The 19525-nt window shown below is 45.7% G+C and overlaps 1 protein-coding gene across 1 annotated transcript in view; it reads right to left on the bottom strand.

Moving 5' to 3' along the window:
* The window catches only part of Slit3 (slit guidance ligand 3), a 571841-nt gene that overhangs the window by 292501 nt on the left and 259815 nt on the right, over positions 1 to 19525 (bottom strand). The window lies entirely within an intron of this gene.

The following is a 19525-nucleotide window of genomic DNA, read 5'->3' as shown; positions in this document are numbered from 1 at the left end:
ATGATCTTTTGTTGTTGTTTTTCAGTCTTAAAAAATACCTTACAAAACTCTCGTCAGCAAGGAAAACTTTTAAAAATGGGCTTTCCAAAACAAACTCCACGGGGAGTAAAAATAACTGCAAGAGGAAGGAACCAGCCCAAGTCATTCTTGAATTAGGAACTCTGCTAGGACAGTAGCCCGGCTTTCCAGCAAGTCTTCAGTGGGCTTCGAGCACTTGTCTCTCTCCCTGGGACAGTAAGAGGGGGACGCCAAGGGTGACAATTCTCGGCTAACTTTCTGCTTCTGCTGTAGTTCCCGTTCTGCGTGTGTGAGGTGTTGCATCCTTATGGAGCTGGGCAAATCTGAGAAGAAGCAAAGATAGAAAAGGCCGACTTCCACTTCAGATTCAAGTCCTAAACTCAGACTTGATACCTTCCAATCGGGAGGGCACTGAGTGCCAGTGTGACACCACAGTGGAAAATTCCACACCATACTTCCCTCGATGGCCTGGGGTCAAAACGCAGGTACACTAGAAGAACCAAAATTCCTTCAGCCTACGTGTATAAGGTGTATATAAAGCACAAAGGAATTATATCTTTATAGACTCAGGCCCTGACCCAAGACATCTCATTACGCATATGCAAAGCTTCCAAAATATGCCTTGACTACAAATCCCAAACCACTTCCTCTCTCTAGCGTTGTGGATAAGGGATACTCAGCCTGACTTTAAAGTCCTGTGAGCCAAGGGCACACACAGAAAAGGAAGCTGAAGCTCCTGCCTCTGTAGCTACAGAAAAAAACCTAGAAAGCCAGGCTGGAAAGCCAGCCAGTGAGATCTGGAGGTTGATCCCAAAGTTGCCAGACGCCAGAGCTAGACCCGGAAAAAAACATACCCTTGCCCCAAGCTCAAGTTCTTTTTTTCCTAGGAAATGAGAGGTCAGGTAGAATGTCCCCTGAGATCCCTCTCTTCCAATACTCCTGGGAATAAATGTATAGCTGGCACATCAGAGTCACAAGGGGCTAAGCTGAGTAGGCCAGGAGTGGGAGACAGGGATGTAAGTCTACATCAGAACCTCTCCATGCCACCTCTCCCACTATTTCAGGGTTCTCACAGGTGCCCTGTCGTCACGCCACGCTGGTGGATTCTTGACTCATTTCTGCTGAAGATGGGAGCAAGGCTGATCTCAGCTTAAAGCTGACCACCGGCCGGCAGACCTCATGAGTCAGGTTTCCAATTCAGGTACATCAGGGTGTTTGTCCTGTGACCTTGACAGCTGCAGTCTTGGGAAACATCTGGGGCACACTCTCTTCTCTGCTCCTTTAGGAAACTGAGAAAGAGTGCAAGAGGTTGAGGGTGGGGCGGGGCAAAAGTCTCCGGCCCCTAGTTCAAAAACGTTTATGTTAAGTTTTTATTTTCATGCGAGGTGCTCTCTGACTTGTTTTCAACGGCTCCGTTCTAGGAAGTCCTCTCGATTTTTTTTTCCTTCCTGCCAGAGGTCTTCATCCTTCATTCCCCCTACCTTCCGTCATTACCTGAAGGCCTAAATCAGTAATTTCTTTAATGTATCTAAAACAGGCGCTTCAGAGCCGCCCCCCCCCAAGAAAAGCAGTGGTTCCTCACTTGGGCCCAGAAAGTAACTAAAAGCAGACAAAACTCTGACATCTCTGCCTCCATTTTGTGTCGTCTGTCTCCTTTGGCAGAAGCTATGGAGAAATGGCTGTTCTTCCCCTTTCCTCTTGAGTCTCCGTAGAGCCCCAGGACAGTAGACCCTCAGAGGACAGACACCTCATTCCCAAGATGAGAGCACTCACCCAGGATGGCCAGACCACAGTCTGTGGCAGAAAGGGTCTTGTAGAAACCAGATGGATCTCATCCAACAATGACAATGACAAAGACTTCCTGGGACCAAGAACTGTGACAACGATGGGTAGGACCCCCATCTTCATCACACCTACTTAATCATGCATAATTCTTATTCCTTGCCCAGGTTCTTCCTCTACTTAAAGCTCAATTCAGTGTCTGGAAGTCAGACTTAGGGGGTCACGGGTCCCCTTTATCTGTTCCTCTTCTCAGCATGCCCACACTGACTATTTCCCCTCTTTGTCTTTCATCATTATGCCTGTCTTTCATTGCAGCATTGGGGATGAATGGCTGAGCCTGACCTGAGAAGCCGCAGGATCCCAGACTTTCGCCTGCCTTACCAACTCCGGTCACACACTGAGAACTAAAACTTTCTGTCAGATGTCCCTGTCAACTCAAGAGCAGTGACCCACTAGGGAGACAGCAGAGAGGCTTCCAGCAAGTGTCTAGTGGGACTTGTCATACTTTTCAGCTTCCTTGAGACACTAAGAAAGGGAATGTGAGGGATGACCATTCTCAGCTGACTTCTGTATCTAGCCAAGAGCCAAGACAGTGTAACTCCAAAGAGAGTGAAAGAAGATGCAGGGGGAGGGGAGTCTGGGGAGACCCTGTTCCTGTCAGGTAGGTCTATACCGATGTGCATCAGCTGACCAGCCAGCCTGTGGAGACACATTCTGAGGAGGCCATAGGGAAAAGCAGAGGCCCAAACAGGTTCTGCAGCACAGGATGCACTAGAACTAAGTCCTCAGCTGCATCTGTCTCCCAAGTGAGCGTTGGCCCCTGGCTAAGCATATATTTACAATGCTTCTCTCCATCTGCTGCCTCTTCACTCTGTGAAAAGGGAAAAGGAAGCTTCAGAGAGGTAAAGGAATTCATCCAACACCACACAGCTCCCAGGTAGGGTGGGTTTGCTTCCCAACAAGAACTAACATTTCTTTGAATAGATACCATGTGGAAGGACTAAAGGCCACTTTAGTACAAAACAGATTCTAGGCATATCCCCATCTTAGAGTTAAAGGCTCCAGGCTCAAAAGCCAGATGTTCTGACAGAAGAGTTTGAATGCTCCATGGCCCTCCCTCACAGCACACACGGAGTCATAGGCCTGGCCACCAGGGTAGCAGTGCTCACTGCTCCCAGGTGAATGCTATGAACATTCTAGTCCTCCCGGAGCCCAGGCTGAGTCACTGGGATCCGAAACTGTGGCTGCTCACTCTGAGCACTCACTCCCAGCAGCTGGGCCTAGGAAATAGGGTGCAGTGAGAGCCTTCTGGGCAAAAGCAGGAAGAGATCTGGCCTCTCTGGGGCTTTCCTTGGGTCTCCTGAAAATCCTGAGTTTTCAGGGGTTCCTCAGTGACATACAGGAGAAAGCCCTTTTCTTAGAGCAAACCCCCTGCTTGCCAGCCCCTAACTTGTACACTGCCCTGGTGGCAAGGAGTTGGCAGATCCCATCGGTGTCTGACCCAGGAACCTGAGTGTTAGAGGGACCGAGTGACACACTGAAGACATTCAGGGCCTTGGAGCCCTCTGGCTAGGCAAGCACTCTGACGCTATTATATTATTATTATTTTCATTTAAAAACAAGGTAAATAGCAATATAAAGGGCCCATGTAAGAATTCTGTGTGTAAGCAGGACCTCCTTTAAGGCTTTTTTTTTTCCTTTAAAGAATTTCCTGAAAATGCACATTTACCTGTTGGCTCCAAGTCAATGCATTTGCTACTAGGCTTGCCTCATTGCCTACTTCCTGGGCCACCATGCTTTGGTTGAGAAGTTGCTCCCTACAGAAAACACACACACACACACACACACACACACACACACACACACACACACACACGGGGGGGGGGGATGAGGAAGAGTACCTACGTTTTACTGTGACACTCTGTGTGGGTTGGCAAAGCCTTTTGCATTTCTTCATGCTCTAGCTATGGAGACGGGGAAGGGAGTTAGGAGTGGGGGGCAGATTCAAGGATCCTCAACTACATCTGAAATGGGGGGGGGAGTTATGGTGCAGAATCCTGTGGAATTCTCTGAGGTTCATTTTTGCTTTATGCAAGGGCTAATTAGCTGGATTGGCAAATAGGTTTTTATTTATTTTTCCCTGTAAATATAATTATAGCTTGAATCATGAGGCTACAGCCACAAAACCAGCCATGGTCTTCAAACTCATTGTGGGAGTAATGAAACCTTTTGTTAAACAAAGAACTATGCAGAACCACAGCACCAGGACCAGGGGAGCAGAAGAAGCCCAGAATGGTGGTGACAGCGGTGGGGGGATGATGAGGGGTCTGTTGTCTGTACATCCATTTTCCTGCTGTCCCCACCACCTACTCAATCCCCAGCCAGTTCTGTGGAACATCAAGGTTCCGGAGGACACGGTTTGAAAAACGCTGCTACAGTGAACTGCTAACCCTTAGAATGCATTTTGTGGTCTCTGCCTCCTAGGATTATTGAACAAGGAAGGGACATCGGTATTCTTGTGTTCAGGCTTTTTGTACAGAAAATGCCAGTGGTTACCAGCCAAGGCTCTTTTCAAGCAGAGCCTTGACCCTGAAGTTGGGTATGAGCTTCAAAGAGCTGTATTGATTGAAAGGTGACACAGTGCAGCTCCCGGCATGGGTAAGTGGGTGTTTGAGAGCTGGGAAACATCTTTGGCCAGCTCTCTTAGGCCCTAGATGAAAACAGTTCTAGCTTGAGTGTGACAGTTAAGAGATTTATCTTGCCTCTCAAAGTGAGACCACACCTTTCTTCTCCATCTAAGAGACTAAGGAAACCAGCGCTGGTCATCAAGAGTAGAGTGGTCAGGCTCTGGGTGAGCTACTCACATGCTGGTATAAGGGGGTCCAACTGGGGCTCTGCCTCCAGCTGTGGACTCCTGGGGTGGGAAGAACAGCTTTAATACATTTGTCCTTGCATCTGCAGGCCCTGGGTAGGGAGGGACTTATCCTCAAGGACCACAGATTTGTTTTCAGAAACTGCCCCCCCATGCCTAGTCTGTGAGCCCCACACTGATGTGAGCTGGGCATCAGGAAATTGAAAGCCATGCGTGCCACAAAATGCTTGAAGGTTAATGTCTCTTTGCAGGCTCAGCTGTCTCCTACACCTGTGCTGAAGGCCCTTTACTCTCTTGTGAGTGACATCCTCTTCAGGATATGTGAAAAGAGGTTTTGTCTGCCCATACATTCTCTAAGTAACCAGTGAAAATATCCTGACTTAATGGTGAAAGGTGGACAGGAAAAAAAAGGGGAATGCTTACACAGAAATCCATCACCCTGTTCTTAGGCAGATGTTTACTATGTCAACAATAGAGACCCATGGCACATTCCCTTCTTTCCCCCCATTCTGGTTAAGGCCTTGGATTTCTCTCATTGTTACAACATCAACAAATAAATGCAACACAGATGACCTACAGCATGTCGGTTTCTAGCAGCAACCGACTGATGGTTTCTAGAGTCAGTTAGAATTATGGGTTACACAGAGGTTGGGGAGGATGCAGAGGAGAAACTAGGAATGAGGTTTCTGGCTCTGATTCAGCCATGGCAAGAGAAGGACTTACCAGGTAACTTAAAAATACTTTTGTCTCAGAAGCACTAGAGTAGGAAGGTTGGGTAGCTCCTGGAAGACTACAGGACCCACAGATTGTAAGACTCATGACTTTGAAAAACAAAGAGTAAGTGGGACCCTTGATGTTGGGGAGGAGGCAATGCGAACTGCTGTGGACGGATAAGACCCTCTCAGAGGCTTGGGGACAACACTGAGATGCAAAGGTAATAAGACTGTTACTTGAATACAGTTGACCCTCCATATCAGTGGGCTGCAGAACTAACGATGCAACCAATGGACTGGATGAGAAATCTTCAGAGAACTTGGCTGAACACACACACATTTTCATTCCTGTCATTATATCCTAAAATACAAATTAGCAACTACTTTTATGCGTTTATGTTGTATTTGATATTCTACATTATCTAGAGAGGATTTAAAAACATGCAGGAAACCGTGCATAGGCTGGCTGCAAATACTATGCTATTTTACACTTGCATTGGTGACCTTTGGTATCTATGGGGAGTCTTGGGTACTGAAGGACGACTGTGGAGAAACCTACTGCTGTTTAAACTCTCACCTGTATTAGGCATTCTACTGTGCAAGTCCAGTAGTCCCTCTCTACCCACAGATTTACCTCTTACATTTTCAGTTGTCTTCTGCTGACCACTGATTGAAAATATTAAATGGGACATTCCAGAAACATAAAATTTCTAAGTTTTAAATTGCATTCTAATCCAGGACACCAATTATCTCTGGTTCAGTGTATATGCTATCTGCCCTTCTTGGATATAAGATGTCATAGGATCATAATGCTGAGTTCAAGTAACCCTTGCATAGTAATCTAACCATGCATTAACACCTCCTTTATATAGAACAGGAGATTATGACAGAGACATCTTACTTGCATGATTTTTTATCACAATGTTACTATAGTTACTCTGTATTTTAGTCGCTGCAGTAACTAATAATTTATTGTGCCTCACTTATAAAATCTTGAAGGGGCTGTTGCTATTGTTTTGGTGGCCTCTCTACTACTGATCCACATCAACAACTCTGTGCACGATTTAAAAGTGAAACTTTATTGTAGCTGCAAAACCAAAACTGAAATCTAAAACCACTATAGTAGAGTTTAGTCTGACCTGCAATTCCATTCATCCATTGGTGGGCTTGGAACATATCTTCTATGGAAGAAGCAGGGACTTATTGTCTTATTTAATGCTTTTTTTTTTTTTTTTGGTTTTGGTTTTGGTTTGTGTGGACAGGGTTTCTCTTTGTAGCCCTGGCTATCCTAGAACTCCCTTTGTAGATCAGGCTGGCCTTGAACTCCGAGATCTGTCTTCCTTTGCCTCCCAAGTGCTGGGATTAAAGGCATGCGACACCAACACCCAGCTTCACTACCCAGCTTTTTAAAGCCAGTGAAATTAAAAGCTATCATTAGCCTTATATGTCTGTGAGGAAATTGAGACACAGAGAAGTCTAGTATGTGACCTAAGGTCACATCATTGGTAGGGAGTAGAGGTAAGATTCAAGCCAAACCAACTCAGGACTTCCTCTTTACCCATGCCATTCACCCAGCATGCACCCTACACCTCAAGATCGTTACAGAGCAATCAAGCAAACTGACACAGTAAAATAGCAAACAAATACATTGGTATAAGGATGGGTTTGGAGGTAGGAAAGGAAAGGGGGATGATGCAATTTATTATAATCTCAAAACTAAAAGACAAATTTTAAAAAAGGAAAAGCAAACAGATTTCCTGTACTCGCAGCAGAAAGCCATACACAAAGGAGCTTTTAAGGCTCTGTGTGTGTGTGTGTGTGTGTGTAAGCACATGGAGAATAATACTGGGAGAAATTAGAAACTTAGATTATCCAACAGGATAGACATGATTTGAATTGTTATCAAGTTACATAATTAACTACATGATTTTAATATACATTTACATGTCCTATCTACTAATTGTAATACCATAGTCAGGGTTGGCACAGTGACTACAAAATTTAGTGTATCTTCCCTGGCTCTCCATGACTAAGTGATGGAGGAACATGATTTGAACTATGCTAGGTAATGGAGGAAATCTTCACTCATCTACTGTCATAAGTTGAGAATCATCTCTATCAGGGGAGCTCTTCGCCTGAGAGGATCCATTTGACACGTTTGCAAATAAATGACTCTCATTCTCACATGAGAATGATTCCCATGAAACTGAACCATGTGATCTTCAACAGGGGCTTCCAATTCTGCTTACCTAGCAGTGTAGTGCCAAAATGGCACCTTCCATCTCTACACATAGCCCAGTTCTAATACAATGCCCAGCAGCTATCTGGACATCTGTGCCTCCCTCCTCTCATGGAGCTTGAGAGCACATAGAAGGGGTGTGCTCCAAGCCACTTTCTGCAATCCTACCATTCATTCTTGCTCCTTTTGATAGACCCTGAGTTACCTCATCATCCTCCCACCCACAAGGTTCAGCTGATAACTGTCAGGCATCCCACACCAAATCCATTAATGCACACACCCAGCACCTGGCCTAGCCCAGGCCCTGAGCAGAAACTTCTATGCAAAACTCCCAGAAGTCAGGGTAGTTGGTGGCAGCTGAGGCAGAGGATCATATGACAAGACTTGCTGCTAAAGGAAGGCCGTTGCCCTCTCAGACAGAGAGCAAACACAGGACACCAAGTCTACAAGTATAGCCTTCCGGAGCCCAGTCTGCTGTCCCCCCAACAGATGCAGGATTTCTCTAGGTTACGGTCAACAGAGTGACATCTAAGGGGCAACCATTTTTTTCCCGTTTCACAATAGAGTGACATTAACATGACTCTTTTTTCCCATGGACAAGGGAAAGATAAAGAATGGGCTAAACTTTCAATGAAGATCAATAAAGTATTCTTTCTAGATGTGCACAACTCAAACCCATGTAGGAATTCTGAAACATCTTTAGGCTTTGCCTTTCAGAAAATTAGTTGAGAACCCATAAAACCTATAAAAGTTCTGCCTATGACCATTGTTGAATTGGCATATTGTCCTCACACATAAATGCTTCAGCTCTGCAATTCAGACAAAATTGTCTCCTACAAAGACAAAAACAATGAAAGAATCACAGAAAATGTTCACCATTCTAGAGACTATTGAAACAAAAACTTAGGTAAGAAGGAGTAACAAAACTCAATGGCACCAGAAACTATGAGTCAGGGTTGAGCATGACAAAATCCAGCATGCATGACGCATGGAACTCAAAGGATGCCTGGAGTCAACAGCTACAAACAGTCATGAACATAAAGACCTGTTGTCACCAGTCTGAGCATCCAAGGAGTACCCGAAAAACACAGATAGGCTGAGCTGCATAATCACAGTCCCGAGAAACTGCTCTTGAAGCCAAGTCTTTATTTCATGTTGGAGCTTTAGGCTCTAAATCACTCTTGAGTAAAGCCTCCTGCCAATCTGTCATTTGAGTTGCTTCAGAACCCTTTTTTAGGGAGTTCCATACTGATAAGAAATTCATTGCTCTGTCATCCTATTTGTTCGCTGGTTGTGATATGTCAGAGGGACGTAAATAATCCCATTCAACGGGGGAAAATGCTCTCCTGTGAGTATGCATAACTTTTCACATCTCAGCCTCCGTTGCACTTATCCCAAGTGCTAGGCTGATTTTTTTCTTGAGTGTATGATGAAAAAAGACACGGGGGAAAACAACCTGTTCACATCCTGCTCTCCTCTGTCACCTGCTTTTTCAAACCTCGGTCTCCCTTGCTTTATCCCTAGAAAATATAAGTCTCTGGAACCATCACCACACATTCGTCTGCAGACACCTTTCCCAACGAAACCATTTAAAATAGACTCTTTTTTTTTTTTGCTTGAAATGTAGAGCTAAGTCTCCACCTTTCAAGTTCAGCCTCACCCAATACAAAGATAAAAAACATCGAGTAACCTAGAGGCTCAGAAATTGGCTGCTTTTGCCTTTGTTAGTCTTCTCCTTCAGTGCTTAGAGAGGGCCGTTCCAACTTGTTCAAGAGTGGGAATGGAAACTCAAAATGGACTCGACAACATAGACCGACTGTGTGTTCCTGCCAGCATCTCATGACAGGCTGGAGATAAGCCTCATAAACTGTGAAAAATGGACAGGTCTTGGTTTTGATAACCTGTGCCGGGATGAGGACCAAGGAGTTAAAATCTCTGGAACCCCAGAGTCTATCTCACTTGTTTTCCAGTGATTAATCCCAAACTTATCGAATTTCGTCAAGAGTTTCAACAAGTCAAAAAGGGAAGTGCTGGATGTCTGGCTGTAGCTCCTCTCTTGGCCTCGGGTTACTAGTGCCAAATGAAGTGGTGATTAACCAAAAGTGACCCTCCTCCCTTTTTCCTGGCACGCAGAATTGCAAGGCAGCAGTATAGCAATCCTCTGGAGAATGGAGACATGGGTGGGAACTGCAAACAGTAGAGTTTTAGCCTGTGGGGAAGGAAGGCACTGGTGTTGAAGAGGAGTGGGAAGCCTGGGGTCTGGGGCTTAGGCCATGGAAAAGCAATGAGGCTGAGCTGAACAGGGAAATGTGAGGGGCCACAGAGTATGCTGGAAGGAAGCGCCTGGCCGGATGGGGTGCTTTAGAATTAGGGAATGGTGGAGATGATGTCACATGGAAACCCGCTGTGAGGAGTGTGGACAGAATATGGTGGCCACAGGGAGCCACTGCGCATGCTAATGTGGCAGAGTCCAACGCTCTGAGACTGGGAAGGGTACAACAGACAAATAGTAAGAGTCGTCATGAGAAAGAACCAAGGGTCCAGTTCAGACACATAAGCTGGGCAAAGGATGCTATGCTGAGGTCTCAATCCTTCATGGTTTTCTTCCTTGGTTTGTGCATTTCCCTAACTGCAGTCGTTTGTTTTTAAGATTTTTTTTTATTATGTATACAATGTTCTGCCTGCAAGTATCCCTGCAATCCAGAGGAGGGCACCAGATCTCATTACAGATGGTTGTGAGTCACCATGTGGTTGCTGAGAATTGAACTCAGGACCTCTTGGAGAGCAGCCAGTGCTGTTAACTTCTGAGTCATCTCTCCAGCCCATGATTGTTTTTAAATCATCTGTGGACTCCTTTATCCAGGCAAAGAACAATGGACTCTGTCATCCAGCTACAGAACCATGGACTCCATCATCCAGGTACAGAGCCTGTAGTACCACTCACCTAAGGCATGCTACCCACGAAAAATGTGACTTATGTTTTCTTAGAGGTGTAGGTGAATCTCTCCCTGAAAACCAGTGAAAAACAAGTTCAAATGGTACTTATATGTAGGCTTGGACCTACATCCAAATCAGCCCATGGCTAGAAAATGAGACACCAGTCTGAATCACTTAAAATTGCCTTTGACCTCCAAGGGACAGGTGTATATTTGGGAAATATGCCTTTGTTCATGTACTCTTAAGCTCACCAGGGGTCCAAGACCCATTGGTTCACCTTCTAAAATCCTGTTCCAGGGAACCATATTGGTCTGCATTCAGGCAACTTTTCTCACACTATTCCAAGTTGACAAGCCTTTCATTAAAACCCTTTTAACCTATCTGAAGGATGTAGAGTATGAATTTTGGCTTCTAGGCAGGCCAGGTTACTGGGCAAACATCTTCAAATCTCCCTGTGGCCTTATGAAGGTCCTATTAGTATTCTTCAGTGCCCTGTGTGGGAGGAAGATTCACTCAGCATCCAGAATGTTCTACAGTGCAGCCACCCTTACTCTTTTTGGAAGCTTACCCTCAGCACTGGCCTTCAGGGAACTCTACAGGGAGGGCTACTATGCATGGTCTTGTTTCTATAAAATGGCTATGCAGGCACAGGCACACTCAGAGCAGAGCTGGGAGAAATGAGCTGTGTGTCTGTCCTGTCCTTCCCACCCCGCTGCTGGGGGAAGAGGTGGGATCACTTGTGCCCACGATTGCTCTGTCAAATCAATTCAAGACACCATAAAGATATAAGCACTGAACAGCACCGTCACGGGACTCTTTTATTTTTTCCAAGGCTCTCTGCCAGATACAACAAGAATAAATATGAAATGGCTTCATATTCCAAGCATGAACTAATGTTAGGGCTGGGGCTGATAAGTAAGAAACAGCTAAACAGGCTTTGACACAGTGACTCTGGAGAGAGCACTATTCTCACTGGAAGTGGGGGTGTGGGGATTTACAGGGGCTGCTGAGGACAGAGCTGTCTGGAAGAGGTTCCTCCCTCATAAAAAACCCAGGCCCCTGCTGACTGATTCTCACGTTAGGAAAACACTGGGAAGTCATCAGCACAATCCAAGAACGATTCCCCACGCGCCTGCTGAGCCACACAGCCCTCCTTCCTTATCTGCTTCTAATTTTCTTCATGGGTGCTGTTCCCAGACCATTAATTGAAAGAATTTTTTGGCTAGAAGCCCATAACCCACCTGGAAAAAAAAACAACAAAACAAACCCCCAAAGGCTCATATTCTTGTGTCTCAGAGAAGTAAAGGGAATAGGGACCGCCCCTTCCTGAGCCTCTGCTGGGTCAGGATGGGGGGGTGGGTTAGGACAGGTAGGGAGGACTGGCTGGCTGGACATCTCTCTGTGCAGAGAGTCATGGTAAATCACTGGCTTTCAAAGTCTCAGAGAAAATAAGCCCATTATGAGGCTTTTAAGATCAACCATAATAGACTCCCTATAATTTGGTTCTCTTTGGCTGCTTTTATGGACTCCCCCTGGGCCTCCCTTGGTGCTTGGTCTGATACTCCCCAGCATGGTATAGAGGTAAGAGAAGGGTTACAGAGGCAGTTAAGTAGATCTGAGTCAAACACCACCCCGATGCCAGTCTCACTAGGCAGCCTTGGTCATATGGGTTCACCCCCCAACCAGGGACTGAATGCTTGCATTTCCAACAGACATCAGGTGGCGCTGGAAACCCTGATGTCCGATGGGATGGGACTTAGGGGTGAGATCTCTGGTGATTGGATGAGGTCAGGAGACTAGAGAACTCATGATGTCTTCAGGGCCTCCTTAGAAGGGTCCAGAGAACTTAAGCAGACAGTGGGACAGTAGGCTGGTCTACAAGCCAGGAGGAGGCCTTCACCTGGTACCTCTGATCTTACCACAGCCTCCAGAACGGTGGTAAGCAAATACTTGTATAGGACACGTAATCGAGGACCTGAAGAGACGGACACAGAAAGCGCTTGACGCAAAAGTATGAGAACCTGAGTTCGAATAGTCTGCACCCACACAAAAATCCAGGCACAGTAGTGTGTGCCTACGGCCTCAGTACTGAGAAAGTGGGGGGGGGGGGCTCTGGCTTGGTGGCCAGGTAGTCTTGCTGAATCAGTGAGCTCTAAGGTAAGTGGGGTAAAATGATAGCAATGTGGAGAATGATAAAGACACCCAGTGCCAACCACCAGTCTTCACATGCACATGGGTGTGTGTACACATACAAACACACACACACACACACACACACACACAGAGCACCCAGTCTGCACCACTCTTTTATACTGCACTGAGTGAGCTAAGACAATTTCTGGTCTTGTTTCTATAAGATGGAGAATGCACTATCTTCATCCCAGGATAGCCAGAAGAAGTCAAGGAGATGCAGATGGAGTTTAACAGTGCACATGACAGCCAATGGGGTTGCTCCAGTCATCATCTTCATCATCACCACCGGCACCGGCGCATCTTTCCTATGACCTCAGCCACAATGGAATGAGAGCAGAGACCTGCATGCGGCCCAGCTCTCGCTGTTTCCCGTGGACTGGCAGGTGTGCTCACATTATAATTCCTGCCTCTATTCTTGACTAGATAATTAGGATGGAAGAAAAGGCAAACTGTAACATTCTTCCAGACACTCAACAGATACTGACTGTAGTTTTTGTTCCCAGTACTCTTCTAGAACCATGGATGGTCTATAAGCACAGCAGACACAGTCCTTACTCCACAGGAGAACACTGCCACTAGGGCAGCAAGGGCAGAGGGGGACTGAAGGAGAGGATGTAATTTTTTCATTAGACCCAAGATAAATGATGAATGAGTGCTTATTGGGGAACAATTACACAGAAAAATACAAAGAGCCACGAGCGCGCTTCTCTGCCCTTCCTATCGGATCAGCTGACCCATCAGAAAGAAAGAGCAAGGGAAAGCCACACCTCAAGCTTCCCTCTTTCCGGGGCCATCTGCCTGAGGCCACGCCCAAGGGGGTGTGGCCACCGTTACAAGTTCACCGCAAGCCAGCTACAGTGGACAGTTTTGGAGAGAACAGTGCAAAGGGCTCAATTCAGTGCTTAAGTTCGGTGTTACACTCAAGTGGCAGCTCACAGATGCAACAGGGAAATTAAGAGCTACAGTTTTTCTGAAATGGAAAATCTGACCAGTATTTACTAAGTTCCATTCAATATTAGGCACCGTGCTGAACGTAGGAGAGCCACAGGGACCAAGGCAGGCCCGGGGCAGACTCTCCCACGCTTGCGACATGTGTGGAAATGATCGACTGATGAGTATCAACTGCCCTTCCTAAGTGATGGCCGAGCCTCCGGGCATCTCCATGTTGCCATCTTCCTGGTACTTTCAGCAGAGCCCTCAACAGCCTTTTTTTTTTTCTTTTTTCTTTTTTTTTTTTTTTTTTGGTTTTTCGAGACAGGGTTTCTCTGTAGCTTTGGAGGCTGTCCTGGAACTCACTTTGTAGATCAGGCTGGCCTCGAACTCACAGAGATCCGCCTGCCTCTGCCTCCCGAGTGCTGGGATTAAAGGCGTGCGCCACCAACGCCTGGCCAACAGCCATGTTTTAAAGCTGAGAAACTGGAAACTCTCTTCTCTAATCATCTACTCATGTATAGGATTACCTTTACAATAAGGAGGGAGAAGACGAACTCTCCCACTGAAAGGATGGAACCACTAAAGAGTGGACCTGAATCCCACTTGAGCATCCCACGAGCTGGTTCCCAAGGGCACAACTCCCCATGGGATCCATTAGGAAGCTGCCTCTCTGTACTTCTTTCTTCACTAGGCCCCAACCTCCCACAGCAGCACATAAGCTGTGGTCTGGGACTGAGAGCGGTGTATTTTTTAAACAGTAAAATCCTTCATTGCAGACCAATTAAAATTTAAAGCCAGCCTTTTCTCCCCCTCTCCTCTCTCCATCTCCCCCCTCAAACTCGCTCACTCCTACATCTCTGAACACAGAGAACTGATAACAATTTATTGGTTACTATTAGAAATGAGATTTCATAATCTAACAAGAGGACACCTGTCACCTCCATTTGGTTCCTCCCTTCTAATGTCCCACAAGAGGGAGCTTGTTGGGTAGGATCTGTATGTCTCTTAGCCAAGAACTCTTGTTCCTGGACATTACAACTGATCCCCTCAGTCCCCTCATGCAGAGACCACATGCATGTATAATGGCATGCTGTTAATGTCATATAGCTATGCCCTCACCAACCCCAACAGCCACCTGTATACTCTCCAGATCTCAGAATTCTGGGGCATCCTCCTATGCTGTCATCAGGGTTCACTGTCAGTTTCCCTTCCTGGTTCATGAACCATCAGACTGCTCCTTAGTTCCAGCAATATTCTACACAGTGTTTGAATGCCCAAGTAATGGACTCTGATATGGCACAAGCTGGTGTTGGTGCAGGTGTCTCTGGATAGGTGAGAATGTAAATGTGTCTGCATGACACCTGTGCATGTGTGTGTGTGTACTTCAAGGTGCAAGACTTGGAGTACATATTGGAACCCATTTGCTTCACTGGTGTTCCCCAACCAGCTCTGTTAAGGTTATAAACAGCCTTGACTTTCTCAAAGCAGAATCCTCCCGCTTGGTATCATCTTTCCCTGCACTCTGTTGGAGCAGAAGATGGCCCTTTGCATTGCACATATTCTGTATATGCACACGCATGTGGGTGTGCACACACACAGATATACAAGCAATTACACTCCTTGCCTTTAAAAGTTCTGCCACAAGGGGAAGTGCATGAAGCATGGGGCACATTTGGATCTATGCAGGGGATCAAGCCTTAGAGAAGAGGCAGTGACCATAGCACAAGCTAGAGAAACACACAGTCAGATGGGTCATAGACTGGAACTGAGGTCCTGGCTGGATTCCTTTGTCAGAAGATGGATTCTAACTTCCTAATTCAAATGGACAAGTATGGGGATGGTCTGCCTATCTTCTTTCTCAAATGGGACAAATAATCTGTCTTTCCTTGGCCTCTTGGTCACTTTATTCCAGAAACAGCATCAGCAACTGTCCAGCAAAGCCTGTATGTGCCAGGTGATGCAGAAAGCACTTGAGCGCATTTCTCACATGACCCTTCCAGTCCATGGCGAATGCTTTTATGTGCTGTGATGATCTACACCGAACTGACGAGGAAACTGGAGTTCACAGATTAAGTAACTGGTGGGAGGTCACACAGCTGGTAAGTAGCCGAGTTGGGGTTTGCACAAAGGCGGCTTGACCTTTCCACACTCAAGGCAGCATGTCGAACATGAACAAAAGTTACCGCCCTTTTAAAGAAAAAGCGGAAAGGTTAATTAGGAGAGAGAGAGAGAGATCACGTACAGCAAGTGTGAAAGGTCCTGGAAAGGTACGAGGGGAGACGGCTCTCCCTTCTTCTCACTGAACTGAATCACACCCACCCTGCACCTTTGGAGAGCAGCAACCTTCTAATTCACTTCCCAGATCCCATGAAGCTGGGTCTCTGGGTGCTCGTAACTTGGTAGCCAGCAGACAAGCTCTGCAGGACTCTTGCAAAGATGTCATTAGTTGGAAATGATGCCAAAAGACACAATGGGGAGTGCGTTTACAAACACTGTTCCCTGTTTGCCAAAGAAAAAGCACTGTGTGCAGCCTCCAGCTCCTTTCAGGTGGACTTTTGGGGGCAGGCTCCTCAGCTCCACTAGACATTTATTCCAGAGAAGCACAACCCACAGCCAAGCAGAAGGACCACAGTAATGCAGGAAGGAAGCATCTGATTAGCTTCGGTTACTGACAGTGGTTCTCTGTACATCAGATAGTGACAGAGTCTTGTAGCTGACTGATGCAGAATCCCAAAACTCTACTAAAGGGCTCCAGGCTTAAAAACAAAACCAAAACAAAACCCGAACAACAACAACAACAACAAAAATGCATTAATTGAGCTGCAAAGTAAGATAAATATAGTTTTACCTCTTATCTTCTTATATGATATGATATAGTAAGTGCCCACCCCACATTACAAATGCAGAATAAGGCCTTGAAGGAGATATCACTACTTCTGATATAGTCAAGTATGTGGTAAATAGAAAACATTTTAATTATGGTTGAAACATATTTAGAACTATTGATTTATATTTGTTTTCCATCTGTTTTGGGTGGCTGATTTAACACTGCTAAAGTCCTTAGAACTGTGTCCTGGGAACAGGGGTCATTCTTTCCAGAGATTCCTAGTGGCCTAGATGGAGGAGGTAAAGATGTCAAATACAATACAGGACACTCTGCACTAGATGTGTGGTATTTTTATTTGCTAAATCCAGTAACCCTAGATAGCGCTTGAAATAGAAAGTCCGTTGATGATACAGTGTGGACAGAAATTCATGCCCGAGTCTGTAAAACTGAATTTGTGAACTAAGATTCATCTTCATTAGAAAATAATACCTTTTATTTTTAGAGCACCTTGGAGTGTAGGAAGTGCCTGTGCACAGTCTGTGTCATTTGATTCTCCCAGTAACCCGGTGAGATGAGAAACGTGACTCTAATTATTTCCAGAAAAAGAAACATGCTCCGGGAAGCTAGGCCCCTCGGAAGCCTCCAAGTTCACAAGGGCCAGATTTTAACCAAAGCCACTACAGAGTCCAGTTCAGGTTGTCTCTGGGACCCTTGCTTGATTTCTGAGTCCCAGCCTGGCATGGGCTCCAGCATCCCAGAAATGATATCACTGAATTCAGTTCCAAACTGTTTCTCGAAAAAATGTGGGCACCACGAAGTTCTATGTGCACCTCTTTCTAGGATACCTCTCTTGGGTTTGCAGAGGGGCCAGACTCAGAAGATTCTTTAGTGAGGCATCCAGTGATACCTCCATCACCTGCAGATCTTAGGAAGGCTTGAGACTACATTTCTACTTCTTCACCTCCTGGGCCAGGCTACACCTCTGTACAAAGATAAGCTGAGTCCTCTGAAGCTCAAGGAAGCTGGAGCAGAGGGTGACTTACGGAGAAGAGACTCATGCCAAGTGCCAGCTCAGATTCTGCAGGATGCCCTCGAGACCCCGGGGAGGCGGCTGAGGAATGTACCAGCAAGCACACTCAAGACAACCATTTGCCTGGGGGAGGGCCCCTCTGTCAGTGCTCAAGGTTTTCCGTGTCCTAAAAGCTTTACTTACACAGACATCGGGTCAAAGGGAAGGGAAGGACCCCCTTGCACTTTAAAAGTTACCTGCATGCGGCTGCTGCCTGCGAATGGGCCACAGCTGGTTTGCTTCCGTCATTACACTTGTCTTGTGTTGTAGGATAAAGAAAACGTGCTGCCTGCTTTGTAAAAAGTTGCGGTTTTCCCACCCTGTAAAGGGTGCTCAAACAGGACAATATTATAATGCTCTTTTCTTCAAGTTAGGTGTTAGGAGATGGGGACCAGTTTTATTGCCACTTTGCATTTCTAATACCTTGGAGGAGGTATTATTTACTATCTACTGAGTTGTGAATACAAATGACCTCACTTATTATTGGTGGAAGTCATTTTGGAGGGAGTGATGGGAGGTATCTTCTCATGGTGAAATGGGATAGGGACATTGGTGGCTTTGTGATTTGGGAGCAAAATGGCAGGGGGCCTGCTGACTTGTGTTGCTTCTGTCTAGTTTCTCCTTTCCAGGATTTCACTTGCCGGTGGCCACTAACTTCAGTTCTGTCCTTGGGAAGAGGCCACCTCTGAGAATATAGGGAAGTCCTCGGATCAGTGTCAGGACCCTTGTCCAATCTAAACCAGTGTGCTGCCAGGGAGTGGGGGCTTCTCACATGCCTTGATCCTGAAACTGGAGGAAGGGTCACTAAGGCACATGAGATCACAGGTTCATTTTTGCACCTCAGGTGGGAGACATGTAAAAATGGAGGACTTCCCAGACAGTCTACGCACTGAGATTCTACAAAGGAGTTGCTCACATTTACTGGAGTCAAGGAAAACAAACAATCACAGCCTTGGGAATTATTTTCCACTCTGCCATCTCCTTTTACACCTTTCCACTCCAACTTCGATGTCATGAAACCATTAACTGGGCTAATTCTGCAAAACTGTCCATATCAAATATCTCTAGAAATCACTGCCAGCACACTTTCAGGAAGGTAGGGCTCCTCCTTAATTTGTCCTATGATGTCATACTGGAGCCTGTACAACCCAGTAGCCAAGTAGAGGACTGTGGGTATAGTTCAATGATAGAGCACTTGCCTAGCATGCATAGGGTACTGGGTTCAGGCCCAGTTCCATAAAAACAAACAAACAAAAAATAAAAACAAAAAAAAAACTGGTAAAGCAAGAGACTGGAGAGACAGCTTAGCAGTTAAAAGAGTATATTGTTGTTGTAGGCAGGTTCAAATCCCAGTCATGTTGGATGACTCACAATCACATTAACTCTAGCTGTTGGGGTCCACTTCTCAGGTGTGCATGTGCATGGGTGCACACACATGCGTGCACACGTGCACACACACACACACACACACACACACTTTAAAAAACAGACCTTTAAAAAAGGAAGAATTTTCCAAGGCCAGAATCTAAGGTACACTGATTCTCATCAATGTAGGACAGACCCTGACCACTAAGTAGCTAACCTTGGACACTATACAACTTCTTGAAGCCTCATTAAAAAAAAAAAAACAAAAAAAGAACTAGGAATAGTACTACAGATTGGTGATCCCTACACCAAAAACTGTAAAATTCAATATTTTCTAAAGCATAACCTTTAAGAGTATTCACATCTGATCCCAAGTGGAACATTCCATATACCTGCCCTACATCACAGGCAAATACTGTGGAACAGTTGCTTTTAGTCTATGCATACGAAGTACATGAAACATACTAATGAACTTTATGTCTACACTTCAGCCTCGTTCTTAAGATACTTCATTATGGATACACAACTTTTACAAAGTCTGGAACATTCCAAGGCCCCACTTCTGATCCCAAGCAGA

Source organism: Mesocricetus auratus, unplaced genomic scaffold (assembly GCF_017639785.1).
Source record: "Mesocricetus auratus isolate SY011 unplaced genomic scaffold, BCM_Maur_2.0 Super-Scaffold_100007, whole genome shotgun sequence".
Classification (NCBI taxonomy): domain Eukaryota; kingdom Metazoa; phylum Chordata; class Mammalia; order Rodentia; family Cricetidae; genus Mesocricetus; species Mesocricetus auratus.
The sequence above is the reverse complement of the archived record's forward strand: the minus strand, read 5'-3'. Positions and strand labels throughout refer to the sequence as shown.